A 6216-nucleotide genomic window follows, 5' to 3' on the forward strand; every position below is an offset into this window, starting at 1 on the left:
CCTACTCTCTAGCCCCTACTCTCTATCCCCTATTCTCTAGCACCTACTCTCTAGCCCATGTATTCCCAAACTGGGGTACCGATACCCCCAGGGGTATGTGCAATAGCGTTGGGGTATGCCAAGTAAAAATGTGGTTAACATTTTCAAACAGTCCATTTATATTTTCCAACGGGGCTATACACTTGGGTCAGGTTTTTTTTCTTGCCTGAGTAGCCTCGTATGTAGCCAAACGTAGCTGCAGATCTGCGAAAATTGATAAATGGTTAAAAACCTCTTTGGGGTAGATGGGACGCTAGCGTCAGAGTTCAAAACGGCTTTACGGCGAAAGCATACCATGCGATTATCTGAGGCCCCGCGTACAAAAGCATTACAAACATTTTCCAACCAAGCAGAGGCGTCACGAAAGTCAGAAATAGCGATCAAATAAATCACTTACCTTTAAAGATCTTCCTCTGTTTGCAATCCAAAGGGTCCCAGATACATCACAAATGGTCCTTTTGTTCGATAAAGTCCTTATTTATATCCCAAAAAAGTAACTTCCGAATACCGCCCCCTATCCCTAAGAAGTTTAAAAAAGTAAGGCCCGCGTCCATAGAGACACATACCAGCAATTGTTGGAAAAATGACTTGTGCACAAAGCAGATGTCCTAACAGACCTTCCAAAACTATAGTTTGTTAACAAGAAATTTGTGGAGTGATTGTAGAACGAGTTTTAATGAAACTTCCGACTTCAACTGTATACCTTTTTTTTTTTTCACATAAAAATGTGAAAAAACATTATGATATATTATTATTATATCAGGTCTACTGCTACTACCAGCAGTACTACACCTGCACCTGTCGACGACACACGTTGTTCTGCTTCCACGAGCACATCCAATGCTAGCATCAGTAATGCATCATGTTGTACATTCTACATTGTTATTAGCCCAGCTAGCATGGACACTGACAGTTGTGAATCTGATGCAGCCAAAGAGCTACTGTCCCCTTACCCGGGAAAGCACCGAACAACAGACAGGGACGTTGGACCATGCAAAATATGATGAGAACTTCATTGATTTGTGGTTCACTTATATTTGTGGTTCACTTATATTGGGAGTAGTGCCTTTCCTCAGCCACAGTGTGTTATATGTGCTAAAGTACTATCTCACACCTTGATGAAACAAAACATGCCAATTTGAAAAATAAGCCTCTCCTCTCTAGCACAGGAGTTCTTTGAGAGAGAATTAAGACACCTTTCGAGTAGTAAGACATGTATGGGCAATGATGGGCAATGATATGGGCAGCAACATACAGACTCAAATGTTGCTTTTACAACATACAGAAGTGCGCTGGTTATCAAGGGGCAAAGTATTGACACGTTTTTTTTAAATTGAGAGAGAAAGTATTGACAAGTTTTATTTTATTTTATATATTTTATATATTTGTATTTTAAATTGAGAGACGAGCCTGAAGTTTTCTTTACTGACCATAATTTTCACTTGTCTGACGGTTTGCATGATGAGGAGTTTCTCACACGACTGGCCAATCTGGGTGATGTTTTTTTCTCACTGGAATGATCTGAGTCTAGGATTACAGGGACTCTCCACAACTATATTCAATGTGCGGAACAAAATTGAGGCTATGATTAAGAAGTTGGCCTCATCGAAATTGCAACAAGCGGTTCTTTGAAAATTGAATTTAATCAGAAGGCAGATTTCTGGATTGGGCTGCGCTCAGAGTGTCCTGCCTTGGCAAATTGCGCTGTGAAGACACTGATGCCCTTTGCAACCACGTACCTATGTGAGAGTGGATTCTTACTAACATGAAAGCTAAATACAGGCACAGACTGTGTGTGGAAAATTATTTAAGACTGAAACTCTCTCCAATACAACCCAACATTGCAGAGTTATGTGCATCATTTCAAGCACACCCTTCTCATTGACCTGTGGTGAGTTATTCACCATTTTTTTGATGAACAAATAAGGTTTTATATGTAAGATGGTTAAAAACTCTTAAAGCTCTTCCCCCTCATTTTCATTGTCAATAGATTTCCGTTTCTTTTTTACAATAAATTGATCCATGTTGACCAGACTTGCAAAATGAGCAAGTAGCAACCACGTACCTATGTGTCGGTAGCTGAGCAGTTACGTTCTATTTCGGCCTTTCTGTTCAACAGCTGCGCTATACTGACATCAATCTACAACAATATATATTTTCAATTAAGTGATTCAGGCGTTTAACACATTGAATTGAAATTGTATCCATGTTATGTATTATGAATGCGGCCTGCTGGTTCATGTCAAGATAATCTAATCCTAGGCGCACCTCTCTCTCTCTCGCTCTCAATCTCTCATATCTCTCTCTCTCGCTGCTTCTGCTCGTGCTTCACTCTCTCTTGCTCTCTCCTCCTCTCTCTTCTCTTCGGGTCGATTCTTCTCGTCTGCTCGTCTCTCGTCTCTCTGCTCTCCAGTCCTCTCGTCTCTTCCTCTCTCGTCTCGTCTCTCTCTCTCTGCTCTCTCTCGTCGTCGTCGGTCTACGTCTCTAGTCGGCTTCGGGTGCCAGGTCGTTGCGGTCGTACGTCAGAAGGTGTTTTCGATTGGATGGCAGAATCACTGGGTAAACTGCACATATAGAATAATTAACCATATAGAAAAATTTGAGAGAGAAAGAGAGAAATCGAGAGAAAGAGAGAGAGAGAGAGATGAGAAGAGAGAAATGAGAGAGCAGTAGAGACGAGAGCAGAATAAGTGATCGGAAAGAGCACCGGGTCGCATCATACAGAGAGCAGCATGGTCGATTGTATCGGAAGGACAGAAGAGCAGATAGTGAAGTGCGACGGACAGGATCGTAGGCCCCCGAAAGTAGAGGATCTACTGACGCGACAGAGTAGATAAACCGCTGGAGAGGAGAACCGGGAGCCCGGGAAGACGCACCAGAGGGGAGGCGGCGGTATGGAGGCATGTTGGGTACGCTTGCACTGATTGCGTGGGGAGGGTTTCTGCTGATCGACGACTCTGCAGAGTCTCTACGGCGAAAAGAGGGATCAGATGGAAAGGAATGAGAGAGAAGATGCGAGAGTAGAGCTCACGAGCTCTCAAAGGTGCGGGAGTCTCTGCGAATCGTCGATACTCTCGTATCGTAATCTCTCCGTCGGTTCATCGAGAGTCAGCGATGTCTCTCGGGTGGCCCCACCGATCACTCCCCTTCCGCTACGGTCCTCGCCTCTGATCTTCCCCCGATAGCTCCGGTGTCGTCCCCGCTCCGCGTCTCGTCCCGTCGTCTCTCTTCGCCTGACCCGCGCTCTCGCGAGCAGAGAGCGAGGAGAGGTAAGGGCAGCGAGGTTCAGGGTATAGAATCAGCCTCGGTTCTCCAGAGGCGGCGCATGGTGTCGAAGAGGAGTCGTAGTCGATGACTTGACGCAAGAGAAGAGAGATGAGAAAGAGCGAGATCGTGGTGCTAGTGCCATCTGTATACAAATTACTAGTCATGAGGCATTCTGTAGTACGTACGTTAGATGATGCATGTTATGAAAGGTCAGTATCGTCTATCGCTACTCGAATGCAATGTTTACTGATATGGTTAGATGAGTATCTAATTATTGTATTTTGACAGGTGTTTCTGTGCTGCAAATTGCTTAATAGGATTAGAATACATCATTGAGTTGTATGCCAATGTGAAACTTTGAGCCTACGCATATTTCGCGCTCCGATCTACCACTCATATAACAGCAAATAAACCTAATCAAATCACATGTCGAAGTGACCACAATTATTTTCAATTAACCTTCTGCATCACTCGTCTTGGCAATATGTAAACGACCACTTTGCACAACTGCACCTCATATTAACAGTTTGAATTAACCTATGTGTTTTCAAAGAATACATAGATTTCTGGGGCACTTCTCGTCAATAGTATCAAAACGAATAAGTGATGCAAAGCAATAGATAGTAGCCACTGTCTCAAGCCGTCATGAAAACAAGGAAACAGAGTAGCCGAACCGAAAAAAATAGAAAAAGACAACATTGAATTCGAGAGTAACTGGAATCAGTACAATGTCTCCCATGGGCAAAGATACAATATATTTATGGATCACTACAGATGAGGTCATATTTGGCTATCTGCTTACTTAATTTTGTCGGGCCGAAATCTATTGCTCTCGGTTCAATCCTATGGGAATTGAGAATATTCGAATAAAATGGACATAATAAGTATAATGCGAAAACCGGAAATAAGTATAGCTCAAAATTTGAGCACAGATAAGATAGACTAACTAACGTGCTTTGGGGGCGTTATTGCACAGAGTGTTGTTTTTATAGATGTGTTTAAACCTCATTCTTCACACTCATCTCCACTTGTAACACGACCTAGATTTATTACAGTACTGTTATGCCTGCATCTCACAAAACTTGTCCTTTGTCCTCTTGATACTGTAATTCCTTTTTCTTCTGTTGATGATGAACCTTGCAACCAGTCAAATCTATTGAGCAGTGTCAGTACTATGTTTAATGAAATGGAAAGCACAATGTTCAGGGCGATACAATTTGGTCCCATGTGTACAGTATAGCGTACAGCCTACCAATGCACTGTACTAACAGTATACAACACTAAAAAGGCGACAAAATCAAGGAAGATGAGGTTAAAATGTGATCAAATGTGCTCTTCTTGTTTGGGCTGGGTCAGGCCAGAGCACTTCCTCAACATCAACGAAGCAATATTGTCCTGCCTGAGGCAAGGCGGGGGAAGAAGCCTCTTGTGTGCCCGTATCCAGCCCTGCAGGATTTCTTCTACCTCTAATCACCAAGTCGAGGTAAAATCCAATGGCTTTGCAGCAGATATTTACCTCTGGTGGTATGGGTGTCTTTCATACACTTGTCCATCCTCCAAGAGGAGAAAGACTCCTCAAATTCCGGATTCAGGAAGAGGGCGAGTATGGAGGAGGTATCTAAGAGTTTCATTAACTGCCCATTGAGTGTTAAACTCCAGCTCCCTTAGCCTGAGCAGCTCGTTTGCGGAGAAACTGACATTGTCGCCACACTATCACAGTAGGTGGTAAATGGGGATCTCATTTGAGCTCTTGACTCCGCTTGCTTCTTGACCTGCTGCTCAAATTAGAAATGTCCTAGAATTGGGCAATGAATGTCTTAAGAGGGTGCTGGTGTTATAGTTGTGCCTCGAGTGTACGATGGATGATGTTGAGAACGACCATGGTTGCTGATAGCAACACAGATTGTGACATTGTGCCACCCGTTGAACCATGACTTTCAACAATGGGCCCGCTGTTCCAATCATGTTTCGGGCCTCTCCTTGCTGCCTCTGTGGTTTAGATTGAAGCCTGCTTCATCGACAAAAGAAATGAACTCATGGGGTCTGTCCAAGGGATTCCAAGTCAAAATAGGTTGTCGTGTGTAGAAATACATATACTTGGTATTGTAGGATTTTGTAAAGTCGTAACAAGTGACAGTGCTATAACTGTAGAGTACAATTAGGCTTCTGATTTTCACATACAGTTGTAGTACTGAAAGAGTAATGTCAAATTCGAATAGTATGTGTTTAGTAAACTGTAAGACCAAATCTGGATTGACAGTAAAATGTTTTCTGAATGTACACTTACTTGCACATACTGAGGCGTCGCAGTTCTTTCACCCTTGGCGAGTTGTTGCTCAAAAGGGTACTCTGTAATACTTGTTACATTCGGATCCTGTTTACTACGATGGAGGACACGGTTCAATTGGTGGAAAGCGCTCACCACTGTCGATTCCCTGGGAAAGGTGTGTGTTTGTTCTTCTATCACTCGTTCCTGGGATGTGTCTCTGAGTCGGTATTGCGCATTATTTGAAGGACGCATGCCAACTATAATGGCCTCTTGCTCCGGCGAGTGAAATATAGCTGTCCTTCCAACTGCAATGTGGCAAGCCTTGCAATTCTACAAAAAAGTAGTGTGTGCAGTTCAAAACATATTCATGCAGTTACAATACTCAGTGATTAACTTTACCAAATGTTTATTGAAACAGCTGCATATAGTGTAGGTACAGTAATTTGCAATTTACAAAAATACAGTAGTATACTGGTCCTGTTGTCTTCTCATGAAATGTCCTTACTATGGTGGACACAGGAAAGATCGGCTCAAATTGGGTTGCACTCTAAGTCCTGCTTCCTCATTGGGTCAGTCCATGGACAAGAAATGGTCTATAAACTGGGTTGCTCGAAATTTCAATCAGATATTTCCCAACTCTT

Source organism: Salvelinus sp. IW2-2015, unplaced genomic scaffold, assembly GCF_002910315.2.
Source record: "Salvelinus sp. IW2-2015 unplaced genomic scaffold, ASM291031v2 Un_scaffold6388, whole genome shotgun sequence".
Taxonomy (NCBI): domain Eukaryota; kingdom Metazoa; phylum Chordata; class Actinopteri; order Salmoniformes; family Salmonidae; genus Salvelinus; species Salvelinus sp. IW2-2015.